We start from the raw sequence: 23,342 nt of genomic DNA on the forward strand, positions 1-23,342 counted from the left end.
TTCTTTTTTTTCTTCTGGAGGTGAGAGCAGCACAAGTTATATTATAGATTGTAATATCTCAGTGGATGAATACGCAGCTCTTTACTGACTCTTTCCTCTGGCTTTGTTAAATTATCACACGGCATCTGCCTGAGGAACAGTGAGAGGCTTTGGTGTCACTCTTTTCTCTCATTAGCTCCAAAGTTGTTACTGGTGACTGAGCAGTTTTGTGTTGACACCCAGTGCAGAAAGACAGCTCATCCATCCTTCAAGAAAAGTAAAGTTGGCATCACATTAAATAAAAAAAAAAAGTGCGACTCTTTGCCACCCGTTTGAAGATGGTGTTTTTCCTTCTTGACAACTTGTTTGCATTTTCTCATTAAAAGCCTGTCACCAGTTGTGCCAAATAAAACCACTACTTCCAGAGTTTGGGTTGATACAGAAATCTCCATCCAGCCCTCCACGTACCTGGGTGCAGCCCTGCCAGGTGCTCTCTTGCTGTGGAGTCCGTGCCCCTAAATCCTGTTGGCTTTAAGAGCTGCACAGTGGGAACTGTCTGCTTGGGAGATTTTGCAATAAACAACCCTGAGTTTAGATTCAGTTCGAGCGGCAAACTACAGAGTCAGGCTGAATTTTTTGCTGGGGAGTTGACTGCAACTTCACTTCTGTTGTAAGCACAAATACTGTAAAAGGGTGAATCAATAGCAAGGGGAACCTGAGCTTCAGAAGAGACAAGCTCTAGGGTCAGCTGAAGTGAGAAAAGACTGCAAGATCTTTGTGGCTTTGAAAATATCACCTCCCCATCTAAAGTTTTGAACCAGCTGCTTGGCTGTGATTTTATGCCGATCTTGGTCTTATGGAACCTGTCAGAACAGCTTAATGAGGCTAAACTCTGCAATAGCAGGAGACTGGAGGGCGGTTGCGTGTGGCTTCGTACGCATACACAAATCCTGCTGTTGCCAAGAGTGGCACCCAGGACTCTTATGATCTGCAGGGGCTCTGGATAATATTGTCAGAGAAGAGCTTCCTGTGTGCAGGAGTTTGTTGAATCTAATGTGGGTGGTTTTCCCAGCTGATGTACAATGACCATGTGGTAACTATCACCTACCCCTTCAGTGACTCCAGAACAAAGCTGACAATGACTGACTACAGATATAACCCAATGGAGAAAAGAAACACTGCCCCACACATCCTTCTAGAACAAAAGGAGGAAAACTAGTGCTGTCAGATACACAATCAAATATATAGCTTGTAATATGTATATACCATAGTAAATAATATATATCTGCTGTCATATATAATGCTGCTAATATAAATATATTACTCCATGGAACTCCAGATACCATTAGAGAGATTAATCTGTGCTGTTAAAACTGAGGAAATAAACGACAAGTTGTAATATAATGACCTGGTAAATAGTAAGTATCGTTCCTCAGAGAGGTCACGAAAGTAATTGCTCATTCATGCCTTTTTCTAATCCATTTGTGCAGATTTGACAGTGATCTGTAAACAGTACATCTCTCTACAAAGTTGGGTAAACAGATATGAAAGCCAAGAGAGATTATTATGATAATCTTGTCTAACCTGAATATGGAAAGCTGTAGGATTTCCTCCAGCCATTCCCACACCAAGCTCTTCGTGCAATTGTTTCTTAGAAAGACTTCTTCATTTTATTTCACTGAGTTGGAGAGATTGTGAATGCATCACTGCACCTATGAAGATTTCTCAGTGGTCACCACGCTACCCTAATGATAGAAATACACATTTTGTTTGAAAAGGTAAATTCATCTAGCTGTGGCATCTGTCCACTGCAAGACTGCTTCTTGTTAACAGAATTATTTTCTTTTGAAGATGTTTGTAAAACACAGCAGGTTTACTCCTTCGCCTGCTCTTGATGAATTGTATGGATTAAACTTTTTAATTCCACTCTGTATAATCACCTTTCCAGGATTTTTCTCATTTCTGAATCCTTTCAAGTCTGTAGCTGTCACCCTTCTGTTTTGGCATGTGGACGTCAAAACTGGGCCTCTCCCTGCTTCTATATGAGTTTGTGAGGTGAATGTTATAACCAGGGAAATCTAAAGAAGAGAAAAAAGCTAAGAAGCATAAGGCTGAAACTGACTATAAGAAAACACCTTTTCAGTCCTGCATCAAGGTCAGCACGATAGCACTGTCTCTCTTTGCTTAGGGAGAGGCCTGTCCTGTACATCCCGTGCCCCCGCAAGGCACCTACTGCAACACAGTCCTATTATGTGACCCAAGACAGGAACATCTACTCCCCTCTTACAACATAACTGTTTTTTCAATCTTGTTCTCAAAGACTTCTCAGTATGATGCTCTTACCAACTCCTCAGGCAGCATTTCCCGGTGTTTCAATACTCATGTCATTGAAGGCCATTTTTTTCGGTGTGTACTCCTCACTGTTCCTTGCTGCATTTTTATCCTGTTAGCAAGAGTTTTGTCTTCACTGGGCAGCCTTTTACACGTTTTAAGGCTCTATCTCCTCTGTATTGTTTTACTCATTAAGCAAAACAGTGCTGTTAGAATGCTGGCATTCTTGTTTTCTGGCACTCAATGCCATTGAGTGCAATGCCCCACGCCAGTCATCTTTCAGGCGAAAAACATTTTAAGAAAGTTAAACTCCAATTGTAGTCACACTATGGCTCATCAGAGCAAAATAATTGCTTTGACTATTTTGCAGTCTCTCTTCCTTTTCCTACACCCTCATATGGCATTTGCCTTTTTACAGCAGCATAACAGTGTTGACTCATGTTTAGCCTGTGATTCACTCTACATTTTTTCTATGGAACTGTAATCCTGTTTACTTTTCCCCTTCCTGTATCCAGGGAACTGATGACTCCATGTCTGATTTTCTGCACTTGCACCTTTTGAATACTATCTTTTGTGTTGTATTTTTTTTTTCCTTAAAAAACTCTCCAGTCTGTCAAAATCACTCTGAATTCCAATTCTGTTCTCTAACACACCTCTAGCTGTTGTCTTCTTCCTGTCCTCTCTGTATTCACATTCTGTATGTTGTCAGATAAATAATAAGCAGTGAGCAGCGTCAGATTCGGGACAGACCCTTAAGGAACCTCTCAGTGTATTTTTGTATTTTGATATTGGGCCATTTTGCTATCACTTCACCGGTCATTCTTCTAATCCTATGGGATTTTCAATCTGGACCATATTGCCTTTGCTTATTCTTGAGGAACATTGCCAAAAAAAGAACCAAAAAACAAACAAACAAACAAACAAAAAAACCCATTTCTAAAACGAAGATATGTGAAGTTTTACTACTTCTATCCTTTGTGTAATACCTATGACCTTACTGTAAAAGGAGATCAGATTGGCTTAACAGAATTTGTTCTTGACAAATTCATGTTGGTTGCTACTCATTTTCCTTGATCACTTACAGAGGTTTTGCTTGATCATTTTCACAAAGTGAAGCTACCTGATCTGTAAATTGCCACCTCCTTTTTTTTTCTATGTGTACTTAACTTCAACTGATTGAAATCAAGAGGGCTGCTTTTGTGCCTATGAGAAATGGCTTGTGAACCAGAGATCGTAGATCTGAACCAGCAGCAGTCCCAACCCTCCCTTGCCCACTGTAACAAATCATAATCCTAGCACAAACTTTCTTCACCTCACAGCTTCCACTTCCCTTTATTTCCTTGATCCATTGATGGAACATTCCTGCAGATGTTGGCTTCTAGCAGCTCTCGCTGATTTTGCAAAAAATTCATACAGATATTTCAAAGTCCAAGCAGACTTCCTGTGCTGTGCTTTGCACCCAAGTCCAGCTGCTTTCTGCTTCCTCCTAAACTGAAAATCGCCCAGATATATGTTGTGAAACCAACATCTAGGAAGTGATCTATCTAAATCTTACGCTTTGATTTCTTTTTTTTCAATAAATAGATACGGAAATAAGTCCTCTGACCTTGGCGGCCTTTTGACCATTATCTAGGAGCTTAAGCCAAAAACTCTCATTATGATGTGAAATATATTCATCTTAGCTGAAAGGCGAGAGAGAACAAAACAACGTACTGATCAGTGTTTGCCCCCAGATGATTTCTGGTATGCTTTAAGAGAAACAACATATAAATTAACGCACATGATATTTTGAGTTTTCTTCCAGAACACGTACACTCAGTTTTTCCACATCAAACAAAAAATATAGTCTTCTGCACTTTCAACAATTTCCAGCAGTACACAAAATTCTCTCACTGTTTTACTTTCTTGGCTAACACCACTCTAATTCTTGCCTTTCAAGGCTTGTCCAAGGAATCTGTGCACTACTGACCCAGAGGCATTGTTTCTCTAAACAGCACCAATGAAACAAATTATTAATCTACTCTCTGCAGCTAAAAATACCAAACGCTGTATACTACAGCTCTGTCAGGGGTGTCACGACTACATTGCATCAGTTTTAATAGTTTTGGAACTGACCCTCATTTACTCTGTGCGTATTTTAAAATGGTAGATGCGAGAAAAGAAAACTGAAACCTTAAACAGTTTAAAATTATGCCACGTCTCTATTTCAAAGTTAAAATACATAATTCAAAGACCATTTTGCATTTTTTTTTTCCCCTGGAAACGCAGGATAAATTCTGTTCCTCTTTTCCACAGGAGTGAACCGTGGTGCAACAGCCATCACTTCCTTGCTTGCAGGAACAAGCAGGGAAAAGCTGTTGATTAGATATTTTTTGGTGGCTTCTGAGATCATGTTGAATGAAGGCAGAGATTGCTCTCTTGTCCTGCTGCCTGCCCACCCTAGTTTCCCCTACAGGTTCTGGTAGCAGTCAGCACGTCCTGATGTGCCCTAGTGAAAGTCAGCAGGAGTAGCAGAGGCTTCATATTTAATAGCCGAGTTGATTTTGATGAAACCCAGTGAGAAATGCTTGTTTCCCACACTCGCCCCATTCACAAGCTCCAGTGACACATCTCTGGAGACAGGATATGTTGAGCAGCCTAAGATCAGCTTGGGTTTTGCCATTACTACTGTGTGCTAGCCAGAGTGCCTATTGCTTCGCAGTTTCATGAGCATGTGCAATGTCTTGCAGGCACATGGCTTTATTCTGCAAGCACTTTGGAGCCAGATCCATTTTGTCCCCCCCAATAATGGGGACTATTTTTGGACAACTGATACAGAACAATAAATAAGCAAGGGCTGATCACACAATAGGCATATCACGTACACACGCACTTGGCAAAATCACACTTACTGTAAAGGAAATGATATGGGCTTTTTTTGTATGTATTTGATGACATAAACAAACATTCCATCTATTTCAAAACCCCTTCTTGGCTGTAATTTTCTTCTTCCTAAGCTTCCTTATCTCTCTTCTTTTCTCTTTTCTTCCCCCCACCCTCCTGACCTCTCATTGTTCCATAGTGAAAAAGGGAGGGAAAAAGAAATAATAGGTTTCATTTTAACATCAATTAGATACAATCATGAAGTTTCTTTTAGGGACAAACAAACAATTAGCTTTAAAATGTGGGTTTTGGTCTGTGCCCTAAATGTGTGAAGAAAGGTACCGGATCAGATAGCTTAATCAGAAAACCATTTAAATACATGGCAATATTTGATTTTAATGAACCACAGTTCTAGCTTTTAATGTTTCTTATTGCCACTTATTCTTAGATTCAGAAGACTACCAGAAGTAAATGTACATGAGAGAGGTGTTTAGCTTTGCCTTCAGATCTACATCGAATTCCACAGAAATTTCTGAAAAGAATACCGGTTAGTGTTTAAAAACATAGCGGCTTAAATTTATATTGTTAAATCTGTATTTAGCCCTGAAATGTGCTGAGGACTCTGGCTGTGATCCAGGAGAGCACTTACGCATTCCCATTAACTTGAAAACACGTTCAGGTTTATTATTCACTTTACCAAAGGAACTGAACTCTAATACTTAAACTAAGCATGCACTTCAGTGATCTGTTGGGCTGAGCCTTATTTAACCCTCTATGCCCATTTTTGCCCACTGTTCAGACCCTGACTTACTTTATTCACAGTGGGACTAGTGATACTTGGGAAACTACTAGATTACAGATTTCAAGGCTGTTTTTTCAAAAGGTCCAGGTGCCAACCACACACACTTTCAGAACCTATGTATGAGTTTCAAAGCATATGTAATATTCAACGTTTGAATGTTGTTACAGCAAATATTTTTATCTTCTGTTTGTTATTATGATTGTGCTTTTCACATCCAAATCCAACGTTTGGGCAATATTTACCTGCTTCTGAAAGCTTGATAAAAGTTCCATTGCAGTGGATAAGAGTTGCTTTTCTGTATGTGGGAGGGATAGGACAGTAAGTAGCAGACCGTGTAGCAAAGAACACTCAAGTCAGACATTAGGAAGAACCCTAACAGTAGGAACAATGTTATACTTGGATGGGTTGTTTAGGAAATAGGCTGAATCTCCTTCACTGGAAGCCTTGAGGAACTATCTAAATAAGCATCTACCAGAAATGATGCTATTCCTGGTACTACAGTCATCCTTCCTTACATAGCCAGTATGCACTAGGCAAGTTCAAAAGATGCCTTAGTGCCTCTGTGCAACTATTAATTGTAGCTCATACCAAGCTCTTACTGTCTACTGCCTAGCCTTTTATGTGGATATCTTTGCATTTTCTCACATAGGAACCATGTCATGATTCAGTTATGAAGCGAACAGCTGTATTAGACAAATTTACAAGAAAAAATATATTTATTTTTGCAAGTGTTTCTAGCAACAGAAAAGGATGGCACATGAAAACAGTGGCTAGAAACATTTCCATTAGAGCAGTTTCTCAAAGCTATCAGCTGCAGTTAAAGCCAGCGTCAGTCAGAATTAAACAGAAACCTTGACTTTTTTTTTTAAAGGGACACTTGTAGGAAAAAAAAAATAATAAGATGGTTAGAAAGAAAAACCAAGAATAGAAAGAAGGGTTAGTACAACGGTGATCGTGAATGTGATAGTCAGTAGCCAGTTACTTTTCAGGACTGTAAGAGTGCTTGCAGGAAACCTGCCAGCTCTCTCCAGCGCATAACCACCATCCCCAGCATCCCCTAAAGCTACCTCCACTACTTCTAAAGAAACAAGCCTCGATCTTCTAAATCTTTGAACTCAAGTGATGCTGTGGTGATTATACAACATACATTTACTTTGTGGACAGCAAATAGACTTTTAAAAGTGACTGTTGTGCCTGCCATGTGTTCCCGGCCATCCCATGCAATGCCTTCATTCTGCTAATGCCAAAGTGATAGGATAGCTGCATCTTCAACAAGGGGCAGAAATCCTCAGCAAGGAGAGGGATGGGGGGAGCGTTCGTATTCTATTGAAACCCCTTTTTTGATCACTGCTCACATATGCAAGGCAAAATTAGCCAGCTATAAATAGAAAGAGTTAGTAGCAAGGCACATTTGCACATGCCAAACACGTTTGGATAGATTACTGCTCTACCCATAGCTTGGGGCATTTTTTTTTTTAACTACCAATATCAACCTTTTCTCTGGGAAATGTGCAGGGAGGAAATTTGGAAATAATGCTGGAATGAGCTGGAGAGGTCCACTTATTTTGGTATTTTACTCAATTACAAGAAAATGTTTGGTGATCGCTTGACTAAAAATTCTCCAAATTTCAGTGGCAGACGAATCTCCAGTGTGGTATCCCAAAACTTAGAAAGAGGAATAGGCATTTCCTTTGTTTTAAGTTTTGTTTCCTTTTTGGCCTCCATTCTCGTCTCCATTCTAAAAATATCTTTAAATTCAAATAATCTGGCAATCTTAAATCTATGTGCCTCCAGGTAAGAACTAAGTCTATCTTCAGTTCGTTCTTCTTCCAAATAATTTCTAGGATACAAATCAGTATCCTAATGGCAAATTTATCATGACACGTTTCTGTACGCCTGCATTCATAGAATCATAGAATCATAGAATGGCCTAGGTTGAAAAGGACCACAATGATCATTGAGTTTCAACCCCCCTGCTATGTGCAGGGTTGCCAACCACTAGACCAGGCTGAACCAGAACCTGGTTGAACCAGAACCACATCCAGCCTGGCCTTGAATGCCTCCAGGGATGGGGCATCCACAACCTCCTTGGGCAAAATGTCAATAGTTCCAGCTAGGATATTGAAGGAATAAAACCAAACATGATACTGTTTGTTAATGTTGACGTGCTTGCACCGGTCTTTAGTTTTTTTAACCTCTCTCCATTATTAAAAAAAAAAAAAAAGTAATAAAGCAAAATAATGAAGCAATAAGAGAGAAGAAGAAAAAAAGATGTAGGTCTGCAATTTTGAGGAGGGATTCGGAAAAAGATTTGAATGATCTTGAAACCTAAGGCAAGCATATGTACCCAAGCGTGTGCACCTATGAGCACAAAGGCAAGGATGATGCAGCGACCCCGACTGCTGTAAGACTGCGTTCCTGCAGTAATGTGGGGAGACCCAGGGCTAGGGCCAACCTTAGATGCCAGCAGAGCAGGAATTTGCCTAGAGAGAGCAGAGGGGCTTCTCCTCCCCCCGCCTCCACGCACGTTGTGCAGGGATTGAACTCTGCAAGACTTGCAAAGAACACACGTTATATTATCTTTTCATTTCCACAGCATCTGTGCATTTAAACTTTCATGACTCATTGTGTCTGCGTGTGATCGTCTTGTACGTGTATTTAAGCTGCCGCTCTTACCTCTGATCTTGAGAGACAAAAGCAACACTGAATGCTTTTTCCATTATATATTTTTACAAAAGAACTACTGTAAAAATTAATCAAAGGTATGCTGGTTTTTATTGTTATTTTTTTAATTTTGGGGGGTACTTTTCCTCATATTGCAGTGATTTTGAAATTGAAACATTGCACTGCTGAGAAAGTGCCATGAAAATATAACCCACTACATTCCATGAAAATAAATAAGCAAGGCCACCCAAATTTTCAATTAGTGCTAGTGCAGTATGCAGGAAATGGCTCGGGAACTGTCAAAGGCAGCCTAAGGCTGGGTCGTGGATACGGAACAGCGACAGGAAGGTTTGAGGCAGGAATACAGGCTCAGTGTGAAGATGGCTCTTCTCCAAGGAAAACGGCATGCTAATAGGTTAATACTGATTTCCTGAAACATACAGCCTGGGTATTACATGCTGGAATTTACATTCTGACAAAGGCAATTGCGGAGCCTCGAGACTTTGCTTTTTTGGTGATGAAATAACACTAGAAAGTTCAAGCTGCATTATATATCTCATGTTTTAAGCTTATTAAACATTCAAAGTACAAACTGTGCACATATTTTTAAGCCACCTGAAACAGCAACAGCCTCACAAGTTTGGGAAGCTGGTATGAGAAAAAATATGTTTCAACAGGTCAGGTTTGTCTAGAGTGATGCCATCAACAGATACTGGCCAGGGTCGAGATAGGCCACTTTCAGAGTAGATCTGCCCTGAATTCAGAAATGTTGCCCAATCAAACAGACATGCACAGGAATAGGAATAAGACGTGTTCTTTTAGCACAGCCTTTACAGACAAAGAGGTATTTTGAAGATACCCAAGGACCGAGTCAAAAGTTGGACAAAGCACCTCAGAAACTTTTCAGTTTTTCAGCTAAGAAGTCGGAGAGCAGAAAACACATCCCTTTGGGCAAGTCAGAGGAAGAGCTACTGTAGGTGGCAGAAGAAACTGCACTAAACCTTAATTCTGAAAGCATGTGCCCAAAATAAAAGTAGAAGAAAATGAAAAGGGGGAGGAACTGATCAGGAGAGAAAGCCCTGTCTAGCTAAAGTATCCAGCCAACCTTTCTTGACTGGGGGGGCAAGAAGCTGCAGAGCATCCTCGTGGAAAGGGATCTGAGGGCTCTTCCTGACAGCAAGATGAATCTGAGCCAGCAGCGTGCCCTGGCAGCCCAGAATGCGTCAGCTGACAGGGATGCATTTTACACCCCTTCTAGGGGAAGCTGTTTTAAATAAGCTTTGGAAACATTTTCGTCCTCACCGAATATTTGAAGTTCTGAGTACCTTACCTGCTTTTGAACTTCTCTAGCTTAAAGTCAATAATTGTGTCACTTGCCTGTGAAAGAGCAATTAACAGAGCAAGGAAGGAAGTGGAGGGAATATGGGGGGCTTTAATTTGTTTTCACACATCATGGTACATTTTTTGGTCGTAGGCGATAATTATTTAATCAAATGGAATTTGCCCAGTGGTATTTCACATGACACCACTGCCAATCACTGCAAAGCAAACAAACTCTTCAGATGGTGGAGGGAGAGTTTACTCATCTGTCCTCTGGTGAGCTGCCTGCTGTGAACTCTGAATGGCACATCTGATATTGCTGAAGTGATCCATGGGCAGCTGAGTGGAACAGGCACCAACTCAGGGCAGCGTTCTCCAGCTTAGAGGACTCTGAACAAAAGAACTTGGACATGTGGGTACAGCTGGGTATGTTCTCGATCATTGTCCAGGATCAAGATGCTCTTCTGAATTGAGGCCACGGCTTTTATGAAAAGGTACTTCTTCCCTGTAGGAACAGAGAGCCTCATTTCCTTTCCACGTGAACACTTGATCCATGATAAATGTTTATAAAGTTCCCCTTCACCAAGTTTCTTAACTGCTGAAGAATAAATATTTAAAGAATCACAAATACTCTAATCAAAACCACGTAAGATGCTACAAGAGTGTTCCCTATTGTATGAAAAAACAAAGGAGCTGAAGCTTGCAGAAAACTTCATTTTCCCGGTTTGAAAGCTGATCTACTGTACGATACAGTATGTATTATCTTTGTGCAATATTTTTAAAGCAATGCCTTAAATGCCACTGGCTTAATTCTTACCATATTACTATAACAAAACTATGGAAACCCTGCAGAAGACCAACGAAGAGGAGGTTTGGGGGTCTCATCTGCAAAATAGTGAGTGCTTTGGCTTCTATTCAGTGGAGTCTTGGGGATTAGACCTGTGTTTAAGATTAAGGACATACCTAAGTGCCTTGCTGGATGGCAGCCAGAATGTTCAGCATCTCATAGGACTGAGCCCTTTGCTGGCAGTCAGAAAAGACTCTCAGTACTGAACGAATTCTTTAGCTGGAGTAAAAGTTATTGTTGAAATAAAAAGGCACATGTTTCCCAATTGCAGTCTGTAAATAACACCTGTATACTTAACCCCAGAAGCAGCGGCCCACCTAATGGAAACTACTCACAGATTTCTGAAATATAACTGTGCCACATAGACTTGAGCAACAAGACTCTTACTTTGGTCACTAGGGTTAGAATCCTCACTCAATGGAAGAAAATGAGAGTATTGCCATTTTTCTCCCTTATTACATGACACAGCCGGGTGTGGTGCCTCCTCCTACCTCTAAGTTTGACTGTAATACTAAATTAAATGGCAATTCCATATGGCTAGTGATCGAATTATCCAATAATATATGCTTAAAGAAAAAGGTGGATGTAATATTTTAATGCAACTGATGCTTCCTGAACCTTAATCAAATGGCACAGAAGGATGAAATTAGCCAGACACAAAAATACAGTGATTCTAAGGTGATTTGAATAGCTTTGCCCAGGTAAAATTCTTCCTCAAGTTTAAGTCTCCTCCCCTCCTTTCTCTCTCTACAGTTATTGCTTCTATCAAATACAATGGAAATAAAGCTTCTCTGCTTTAGAAGGTAAGAGCATCTATAGGAAATTTAACCACGGTAACTCTTGGCTCCCACAGATCAAATATTGTTTCCTCATTTCCTCTCCATTGGCATGTATGGGAAGGGTATGGGAAAAAGCCCCAGGGTGTGATCACAGTGAATGGTGAGAGGGCTGCCCCTCCGGGCTTTCCAGAGGCATTTCTGGACTCCCATCACCACCTGTCTGCTTCAGCAGCAGCCGCAGAGTAGATGCACAGCCAGCACCTGTCCACCACAGGCTGCAGCCTTTTGGGCTTTGGCCCCATGCACAAGCCTGAACTGCAATTGCAGCCATGTGCCAGACCACCTGCAGGCCAGCACCAATTTCCTCAGAAGCAGAACACGATGAGAGCAATTTGCACCTTGCATGTTCTGTATGTTTGTAATTAGTAATGAATTAATGCAGAACATTCCTTTGCGAGTCTCTTTTCAAGAGCAACAGGCATGTCCATGTGTTTGAGCCAAGGGAGAGAGAAATGCATTGTTGGCATCAGCATTTTCTTTTTCTGTATCTCCTTCAGCCTCCAGGTATAAATGCTATGTACGAGTGAAAACTGACTCTCCTTTCATATTATCATTAATTTTCACCGTAGCTACCAAGAAAAAAAGTGGTATATTTCTACAGTAAACAGCTACAGATGCCAATTCAAATCTGAAGGGGGAAGAAGAACTAGTAGAAGGAGGTGAAGAACTGGACACATGCAGGCCTTGCTGATGAAACTGTTGATGAAAGCACAGCCCCTCAGCAGAATTACATTCCTCACCGCTCTGTAATATATGTGTATATTTATCATCTCTCAAGATACAACACTAAGAAAAAAAAAAAAGATAAAAAATTAGCTGAACTGAAAAATAAGCATGGTGACAGTGAAGGAATCAGATGTGCAACCTTGCAACTGTTCAACAGTCTCTTATGCACAAGACTGCTGCTGTTTTGATTTGATGTTACGTGTGTCTGCATACAAGCTTTTCCTCTACTATTTTTAGGGTTTTCAAAAACCACCAGAGGGAGCCCGCCACCTCTCATATGAAAAGCCTGCTGGGGTTGACAATGGAAAAATGAAATAGAAACTAAAGCTGCCCTCGAGTTTCAAAGAAGTACAGTAATTGCCGATACACTGAGATCCACATAGGTGCAAAAGCTCTGGACAGGGACGTTTGGTATGCATAAATATCATATATACACGTCACGTAGGAACATACTTTTCAACCCTCTGTGTAAGGCCATCAAGTGCACGAAAATACAAATTCTGTTAATTACAACATGGCATCAGAACTGCCTCACGCTGTCACTGGGGTCTACTGCCTTTCAAGGGCTGAGACTGAACTGTGGTAATCACTGGGGAAAGGCTGTTTGTTTGCAAGAAAGCATAGGAAGCACCACGTCATGAAGCACTAAGGTGATCCTACAGGTGTTTATGCTGTAAACGTTAGTGATTGCAGTGACTATCACAAGGAAGTACTTGCAAATATGTCCTGGCATACTCTGTGGTTTGCCACCAGTTTGGCTATTGGTTGGTCACTGATTGATCTACTTAAATGCTACCTTGACTAGAATATGAAATAAGTATGGAACAGTGCAGATGGTCCAAATGGACTTAGAAGGCAAGATGATTAGACACTTTTACCAGAAAATGATTCCTTCCCTGATGCAAAGGCTCAGCAGGGCTCTGACTAAAACAAAAATAAATTCTAGGAAAAGCTCAATAGGTTTGGCATGATGATGCAGCACATACTATCCAAAATCGTTTTGCCATTGCATACGTCAATATCTTCAAGATCCAAATCCTAGTTTTACAGGAGAAAATGGAAAGCTTAAAGTGCAGGAAAAGACTGGGAGGAAGGTGGGGAAGCAGATCCTGACACATAAACCCATTTTTACTTTGAGCAACAATTAACTGAGATTAAATGAGCTCCACGTTGCTATAGCTGGGAATTGAATCTTAACTCTAACTAACTCCCGGGGAAGGCTCTGTAACACACTGCTCTTTTTTTCTGGGCACAGAATAAAAGACATCTTGCATACATCCTTCCCTCCCCTTGATGAATAGTCACAGACTTTAATTACAACATTCTTCAAATCAAGCTTCAAGTAATAACTGGCTAAGGCTGTCTGTAAGATGATGTGGGGTCTTCGTGACACTTTGTTTCTGGAGGTGCACACAGAAAGTAATTACCTACGGCTTTTGCAGATGTAATTGTAGAGCATTATTTTCAGCTTTTGCAACAAACTTTTCCCATTTGTTTTAATTCCACTCTTGTGACCTCAGCAATAAAGGAAATCATTCTTTCCCAGTTCTGGCTCTGCAGTTCTCTGGGGAAGAAGATGCTTTAAACAATGCCTGAAGTGCTTAACTAATATGCAATTTTGTTTACACACACATTACAAATGGACTAGTCAATGCCACAGAGCAAAAGCCAGTAAAACGGTTTGGTAATTCTCGTGCAGCACACATCTTGATTATGACAGGGAGGGAGTTCTGCAGCACTACGGATCTCAGCACAAAAAGGGTCTATTTCAACACAAAACTTAAGGACTCTCTTCTGATCTATCTTACTTGGCCTATAGAACAGCTCGTTAGAAGTAAGCAAATAAAAGGAACTAAAGGTAACGTCATTTTTTCTCTCCTCACTTCCCCTCTAGGAGAGGCAGCACAGAATTGCAGCCAGTTTATTATTTGGATCGAGTAGAGATCAGCTAATTAAAAAAAAAGAAAGAAAGAAAAAGGTATTATTAGAACATCATAATTAACAGGGGAAATTGTTTGAAAGCCAGGAAGTTCTTCGTTTATTTTTCACATTTAGGGCTTCCTCATTAGGAGAGAAGTCTGATTCTCACAGAGGCTGCACAGATTACAACCACTGAGGTGCAGAAGATGATGCAGCGAAAGAGCTCAAGCCTCAGTCAGACTAAAAGGACATCCCCACAGGTGGAGAAAGGACACCCTTATGGAGGAGCACTGTGAGGAGCCAATGCAGAAGTCCCAGAGATTACTCTCGTGTCACATCATGAACCCTCATAAAATCTAGCCCACATCTGCTTCTATTGTTTTAGAGTGATGAAAGATGTCTATTTGCAAAATGTAAAATAAAGACAAAAACTTCTTGTTCTTCTCAGGACAAGCGTAGGGCCGCAGCCTCTGCTCCAGCCCCAGGCTCCTTCCTCACCCCCTTCCCACGACGCTGCACAGTCGGGGATCCCTCCTGCTGCCTCCTCGGCTCTGCTCCCTGCCCATCTTTCTTTGAGCTCATGAGTCACTTCCTCTCCTCAGATCCCACCTTTCAAAACTTCCGTTTTCCTCCTCGGGGTATGTCCAGAAGCCTCTTCTGAAAGGCTCCTAGACCTTTCAGATGCCGCTGGGAAGTAGCTTATTCACGTGCCTGGGGACATCCAGCCGAAGGAAGCTGTCACATATGCGTGCTGCCCACCGTGGCTCTGCACCCAGCCTCCTCTCACCCTTCCCTTCACCATGCTGCGGCTGTGGGACAGCGCTGGGGGCTTCTTGCACCCTCCCCTGCCCACAGGTGTGGAGTAGGCAGAGGGAAGTGGAAAGGGTAGAGACCCAGCCTGCCCCGGTGCCTTCTTTGCAGTGCTCCCTGCCTCTCATGACGGGAAGGGCTCTCCCGTTCCTGCCTCTCACAGGCAACCACCACCAGAGAAGATACAAAAAGAGGAGATGGGGTTGTGGTGGGGGCACCTGTCAAGGTCTGAGTGGTGGTGCAGGCACAACTTGTTCTCTGGGAGGTCTCTGTGTTTTATCAGGAAGATAATCACATTGGCTGATGACTTATTCTGCAGGCACGGAGGCCAAATCTGCCTGTACTCAGCAATTTAACATGAAGCTATTAGTTAACTCTCCTGTCTGTCACTGCATTTTAGAGATCAAGTTGTTGGATCAGCGTGCTTTGAGTTCTCCATCCTTCGAGCTGCTTAGAAGACTGTGTTTTCTGCTATCAGACCTCTGAGACCTTATGACCCAGCATTTTGCCTACCTGTGAAGCTGTTATCACTTCTTTACAGGGCAGCACTATGTGGGCAGGAAGCACAACATTACTGGGGCCAGATTCTCAGCTGCTGCAAAACAGCATCTGGAAAGTGGGGCTATTCAGATTAATGCTTAGCCAAGAATTCAGCCTGTTGAAGTTATAACAAGAATGTGCTTATGGAAGAGATCAGTCGTTTGCTTTACAGCAGGGAGCTGTCATCTTTCATTCTAACTTCAGGCCACGCTAATTAAGCCATTGGATAGACAACTGCAGTAGGTAAGAAAGTGAATCAGTATGGTGGTACAAGGTACTGATTGCTTCATTAGTATCTTCCATTCTCAAACATTACAGTATTTTTCATGGCCAAAGATACCCACACAAAAGGAAGGGAACAAGGAGAGAACAAACTCTGCCTGCAAGACCCCATATATCACTGTGGCTACTGAACTGAATTTCTTTTGATCAGCAGATCGCACTCCTTTTCAGCTTGGCAAACCTTGGGATGCACTTGCTCTGATTCACTGACATTAGCCCCCTGACATCACGTTCTCTTTCTGAGTTATCAAGGAATACCAGTAGAAAATTGCTGTTTAAAGAGCATCATCCATATCTTCTTCAAAGCATTCCAATTGCTAATGGGATCTGGAGGGAAGGCAAAATGAGATTTATGTCCCCCTGCTCTCCATAGCATGAGAAGGGGTCTGTGCCCCATAGATTCACTTTCTTAAAGCCCATGCAAACTGGAGAGGCACTTGTGCTGTTCCAGCATATTTTCCAATCATAGAAATACAGATAACAGCAACAAATGAACGGCCCTGAAGAGTCATTGAGAGTATGTGCTCTTCCACCATTGCTAAAGGGAACACCCTGGAAATAGGCCCTGTTCTGAACGCTCCCTGTTCTGAATTATCCCCAGAGGAAAAAGAGAGCAGTACCCAAACTACACAGAGGATGAATTATTGACACAACATTCTCACCAAGGCCCTGTATGCCAAACCATCTACAATCTGTATTTTTTTTCTACAGCACAGAGCCCTTCTACCCATAGACCATATTCCGCTGGGCTACAATGTAGGACAAGCTGGTCATTTTTTCCCATCTGAGAATAAGAGAAAATTCCTCAAACTGCTGGGTTTCAGATTACTTGGCAGTAACAGTATGTTCTCACTTCGCTGAAAACTTTGCACCACACATTTGAGTTACTGTACGAAGTTTTATAAGGCAGAAAATTAATCTGTCAAGCAAAATCTGCATGACTTCTTCTAGATAGGAATCAAAAAGTAGCAACAGCCAATACTTGCTGCCCACTAACGTGGGGTACGTGATGTTAAACAGAGATAGGAGTAAAGTTTTCTAGGAGAAGAAGTGCCATTTTTATATGGACTGATTACTAAATAACCATAAAGTATAATAAATACTAAATAACCGTAAAGTAAAATAGAAATATAAACCTATAGGCTGGTCGTGGCTCTGGGCAGCCTGGTCTACTGGTCGGCAACCCTGCCCCCGTCAGGGGGGTTGAAACTAGATGATCATTGTGGTCCTTTTCAACCCACGCCTTTCCATGATGCTATGAAACCTTGTCCCCTACACTTTTAAAATGTTTTTCTGCTCACAAGCTTTTTATACAAAAGACACAATACAAATGACATCTTACCACTAAATCTAAAGTATAGCCTTTATTTTTCAGATGGAATTTTTTCCCAGCGTGCTGCTGTAAATTTCTTATCAAAGATTAACAAAGAAAAGGATTTCTCTTTTTCAGATCAAGAGATCAAATTTGGTAATGCCTGTACTCATTCAACTTTTCATTCCAAACATCATCCATCATGCTGTACGTCCCTTGCACTGGACTGCAGAAAACATACCACAGATTCTACTTGGAATAGTAATGCATCTTGAACAAAGCTGACTAAACTCAAAATTAAGTTTTCAACAACTGTGTGTTAAAAAGAAAATCAATGAAAGAAAAACAGAGAGCTCTACTGAGCAAACATCCTGAAGTTAAAAAAAATATGTTTTGATTGATGAAGGAAAAAGCCATGACATTTTAGGTGGCCTAAAAGAAATTTCAAGGATCATATTAAAAAGAAAGCTGGCATTGTATTAAAATATTATTATCCCGAGGGATAACTGGAACACACTGAAAAAGCAGGACACAGTCTTGGCTTCACCCTTCTCTCAAAGCAGTTCATTAAATCTTGCTTTCTTTATCTCATGTCCCCAAGCAGGGGTGTTTACCTTCAGGAACATCAACTTTCTGGGTCGTGAAGCAGCTCTATTCCAATTCCTTGAGCCTCCCACAATCGATTAATGCCTTGCTAATCCTATCCTGGCCAGGCAGGGTGTTTAAAACTAAATGTATTACATTATCTAGAAGAAAAGTATTCAGGAATCTAGGTCTGAATCCAAGATACTTTTACCTCTATAGAGAGGTCAAGACAAAACACTCAGTAAGATTTACTGAGCTGCAATATCTACAAGAAAACAGCAAGGTAAGCTCTAAGGAGAACCAATATCTTTCATCAAATCAACTGCTACAGCTGGAAAAAGCAGGCAATGTTTCAGGCACAAAGACCCAGTGCAGCTATGGGCAACATTTGAAATTTAATTTAGATTAGTCCTGCAGTGGAAACAAGCCTTTTGGCATTGGACATTCACAGAATTAACCCTTTTTCAGATAATTTTTTTATGCTCTATGGAAAACATTTTAATGTTGTAATTAGAAAAACATACCCAGCTTCTGTTCTAATGACAATAAAACCCCAGATACCTCCATAGGATCTCATATGCTAGAGCTATTAATACGAGCACATTTGTCAAAATCAGACATAGTTTAGTATTGGAAACTTCTGTCTCATTTCACAAATTCTCAGACCAAACACATTGATTCCTGAGGATTGACAGCTCTTTTCCGACAGCTTGATATCCATCCTTACAGACAATGGGCATCATATGCTCTCATGAGAAAGTGTTGGTCAATGAAATTGCTATGCAAAATGCAACTTCCTAATGAGTAAAGTTGCCAAGTGAATGTCTTCACTTACATATTTGGGATGTTACTCCTTGCAAAACAATACCACTTAGGTAGAGGAAAGCAGCAGCTCTTCTTTCTTGCGCATATGTAGGTTTGTTTATCTACTTCCAGCCAGTGTCACACAGGCAACAAGATGGCACAGGTGTTCCCATGGGCATATCCCTTTTATGTACACCATCCTTGTGGAGACAAAACTGCTCTGAGGACAAACTCCCAAATTTCCACTCCTCCTGTGCATTGTCAGTGGGATTCCTGACTATATACTCAATCCCACTTGGCTACAGCTGTGCAAATCCATGGCCAGCTCATCCTCTATTAGATGTCATTAATATACCAGTTTCTACGTTATTTCTCCTTCAGATACTGAAACAGCAGCATAATGTAAAGTCACAGAATCAAAAACTCCCAGCAAAAAAAGCCTTCATTAGGAAAACCAACAGCTCATGGCATTTGTATTTTCTTGTCTACAGACAGCCTTGCCAGCAGAAAGGAAAGAAGGTGCACTCGCACTGAAAGGAAACAGGCCCCTTCTCCACGGCTGGGGCCTCTGAACTGCTGCTGGTGAGGCGGCTGGTAGTCATGGCTTGGGATCTGGAGAAAAACCATTGGGACTTTCTTGCCTTTCGTCCCTCTTGGGGAAGTGCAGCTTCCTCCTCTCTGGGTGGCCTTTCCAGTGACGAAAGTTTTGTTCTTGTGCTCCTGGATGACCCAGGAGTGAACCGAGCTCATTAAATGTGCTTGCCTATCCTTACAGGAGGAAGAAATAAAAGTGGAAACTGGAAAATTCAGGTATGACACCGCATTTCTATAAAAGACAACAGATGGCATATTTTCTACTTTCTGTAGAAATCAACAATATTTCACTCATGTGATGCATCTTCCTTCAGAGACCAGAACGACTGTCAGATCAAGCATTTCAAAACAAGTCATTTCCAGAAGAGAGGAGCTAGACACACTCTTGATCATGTGCTTCTGTTTATTCTGTGTAAGGGATCTAGGACACCTGTGTTAGTTTTAAAGCTACTACATGTACAGCACTTGACTGCTATATTTTGGCAAGTCCCAGCTGTTATTTCACATGTGTGAACTAAGAAATTACCCAAGGTAAACACAGACTTAGAAGAAGTATCAAAAACATTTACAATAACGTGCAAGTATGGCCCAGTATGTTAGCCTGCTAATATATACACTGTGCTAGCCAGATTTTATTTTCTTTTAGAGCAGCAAAGGAAAAGAGACTTAACAAAGCCTGTGTGAAACGTCCTAACTGGTTACCAGTCATTTCTCCTAAAATACCGGTATAGAAGTCATTCTTCTAATACTTAGTTTGTACCAGCCAAGCTTAACCAAACATGGGCAACGTAGCACAAAATATGTTTTTTCTCCATTCATCTGACATCATTTAATCTAAAATCAGTTTAAATCCAGATTACTTACATGTGTGCACATGCTCCCACACCTCTTATACATACACAGTGTTAAAAGGACATTGCTGATGATCATTTATTTTTCTCTGCTCATGCTGCATTTCATAATATCCCTCCTCTTGAAATACTGCCAGACAAGACTGTCTTTAATACACTTCAGTGGCGTCAAAGGAACCTCAGGAAATGAGGACTGAGGTGAACCTAAGACACATTCTGTGCCACTGGTGCTCTGATTATATTGCTTTGAACAGGAGGTAAAGATCTGCACTCCTGATGTCCTGCCTTCAAAATCCAGTATTCAGTCCACTTTCCATCTTCTCTAATTAAAGCCAATTACTTGGACCTCTGGTTTCTTCTTCCCAATTCTATTATTACCTACTCTAGCCCACAATCAGTTTTGAGTGAAACTCCTCAGAAACTCTTAGATTTCACTAGAAATGAGTTTTACTAGAAAAACGGGGTTTCTTTATCTCCATGATTTCCTGTATATAGGTCACATCATTTCAACTATGACCACCAGCTCTGCAAATACTACTCTTAGGTGTATGCTTTCCTGACATATCCTGACATAACCACCCAGTTTGTGAGCCACAGCATTTATTGGGCAAAGAAATAAAGAAATACGAATTCAAATTGCAGGGTTCAAATAATACACTTTGAAGCAGCAACCTGAGCACAGAGTAATTCTTTCTGAGATGGATTCCATCAGATTGGAGCCCAGTGAATATGAGAAAAGCTTTGTAGTGGAATGGGACTGGGGGACCAGAGTCGACTCGGGCTCTCTAGGAACATTTCACAAGGTTTTAATTCATAGAATCATGCAATGGCCTGGGTTGAAAAGGACATTAAAGATCATCTAGTTTCAACCCCTGATGTAAATGGGCCCTGTTCTACTCAAGTTATACAATGGGTAAATTAGCCCGTTGTGTAAGAACTGCGTGATGTTTTGTCATCAACTAATTTCTCACTCAAAAGCTTAAAGATGAGTATCATATTTGTTCCGCATAGGACACAAAAATGTTCAATTGAGGTAGCACATCCCTCTAATGATAGGAGCTTCAGACTCAGTGGTTTGCTTACATCAATCACTGATGATTCACTGCTCCCATTCATCATAATCCTGGATTATTCACTCATTCACTCAGCAGTAATTCTGGTTGACTTTCATCATTCACATGGAAAGCATATACCAACAATTAAATCTCTCAGCAGAAGAAGTCAAACTCATTTGAAGGTTTATAAAAGCACAAAGGGAAAAGAGCATGTATATATTTATGCGTCGATCAATAGCATTGAATAAACATATAAGTATCTGATAACAGTACAGCTCATTTTCTCAGTGATGAAATGTTAATTTGATAAATTCAGCCACTTTCTCATTCTGGTGTCAGACAATGCAGTGCATTTTATAGTGACCGGTCTAGAAATTCTTGGGAGTTTCATGGAAAACTTTCAAAAGAAGAGGAGAGACAAAGCAACAGGAAAAGGAATATGCAATTATCTAAAGAAGTTCATAGAAAGTCACTGATAGAGGGCAATCTAGAAAACAATCATTTACTATAATGATGTAACTACAAGATAGTTCAACATCCTCTTTAGAAGCAGTAAAGTACATCTCATTACTTGAAGGTAATTAAAGTGGTTGCCCAAGGCAGAGAAAATTTTACTTGTTTAATTTCATACACTCACAGAGGTTGTGCATACTGAACTCAGTTGTCTGTCCAGTTCCACCAGCTCTGATTACTCGTCTGAAGTCCTTCAGGAAATCTATGAATGAAGTAAGCTCTTCTGTCCTCTTGCTACATGCAGTGAACGCAAGACCACCATCCTACATGGAAGCATAACGATAATGCAGCATCAGATGAAAGGCACTTCTGCATCTTTCCATACATTTTAGCCAAAAATAGCTTTGCAAAACTAGTGGATAAGCAGCAAGCATAATGGTTTGAGAGTCGATGGCTCTAGTGAGGAAATATTTATATCAAGTTAGCACTGGCTTTGTTTGTTCTTTTCTAGCCATCATTGTGATGAGTTATAAGTCCTTGCAATCCCTGAAAGAAAGAAATGAGGCTTAACATCAGCTTTCTAAAGTTACTGTTATGTTTCTAAAGGGAAAAAGTGCAACTAACAAATCACTGTCTACATGTAGAGAATATTAGATCAGAAAAATTGCAAGTGGTGCTCATTTTCTGTGTGTATATTCAATATGTTGTAAAAAGAATAAAAGAGGACATGAGAAACTGCAGAAATCGGTGTTTTAGTTGCAAGGCTTAAAAACACTCTGTAATAGGGAGCATACACAATAAAATAGTGAAACAGGATTTGGTTAAACTGGTGTCCCCACCACAATATTATAAATTGCTGAAGAAAAAACAATTCCACATGATGTAGAATGTTGGTGACTTGGAAATTTTTATAACTCATCAGTGTTGCAAATGACACAGTGGCATAAGAGGAACATAGTATCACACAGTGGTTCAGTTGGGAGAGGACTTTTGGAGGCAAGGCTAGTATTGGGCCAGATTTAATGTTCATGCCTGACGTTCTTAAACCAAGAAATACAGATTTTTGTAAATTTTACTTACATTAGCTGTCAGCATTTTAGCTACAGCATAAACCTACCCTGAACCAGTGATATCCCTTTATTTTGGTAGGCTTGGTTTAGGACCTTCTTATTCCAAAGAAGAGACTGTTTCAGAGATCAGTTTCTCTTTGGACCTATTTCAGTGCCTTCAGAAATCTTTCTTCCTGCTCTCATGGAAATCTGTGCTGCAAAATGGCCTAAGCTTCCAGCATCTTCCTAGTGCTTCCATCACCGACTAGAAGCACTTAACCGTTTCTGCCTTCTAGGCAAATGCTATGGTGTTTGAGAGAGTAATCCATACTACTATGACCTTTTAATGAGACTTGGTCCTAGAACTAGCTTTGGTAGAGTTATTTCCGTCCACATCTCTCACTGCCATATCTAGCATGTATTTATTCTGTATTGTTCATTTCATTTCAGGTGAAAATTATTTTCTGTCACAGACTCTAAAAAACCTGCTAAAAATTGGTAAACAACTTGTTCTTATTTGGATTTTGAGTGGTCCTTCTGTTGACTTCAAGAACTGTGTATCCTTTTAATGGTGCAAAATTAAAGCAGTTAGTTAATACTTATCTTAATTCCATCAATAGTTTATTCATGCATGCCTTGGCTGTCCTAGTTCACAGATGTAATGACTGGGAGCACTAAGAAGAAGAATTGACTTAAATTCTTTGCGTTGTGTGACAT

General features: G+C 40.7%; 1 protein-coding gene across 20 annotated transcripts in view; it reads right to left on the reverse strand.

Annotated features, from left to right (window-relative positions):
- Positions 1–23,342, reverse strand: part of EXOC2 (exocyst complex component 2) — a 366,065-nt gene that overhangs the window by 130,928 nt on the left and 211,795 nt on the right. For all 20 annotated transcript variants that reach the window (XM_046924334.1, XM_046924284.1, XM_046924332.1 and 17 more), the window contains one exon: positions 21,761–21,899. The gene's annotated coding sequence lies outside the window, so the exon portion shown is untranslated. The remainder of the gene's footprint in view (positions 1–21,760; positions 21,900–23,342) is intronic.

Source organism: Gallus gallus, chromosome 2 (genome assembly GCF_016699485.2).
Source record: "Gallus gallus isolate bGalGal1 chromosome 2, bGalGal1.mat.broiler.GRCg7b, whole genome shotgun sequence".
In the NCBI taxonomy this organism is placed as follows: Eukaryota; Metazoa; Chordata; class Aves; order Galliformes; family Phasianidae; genus Gallus; species Gallus gallus.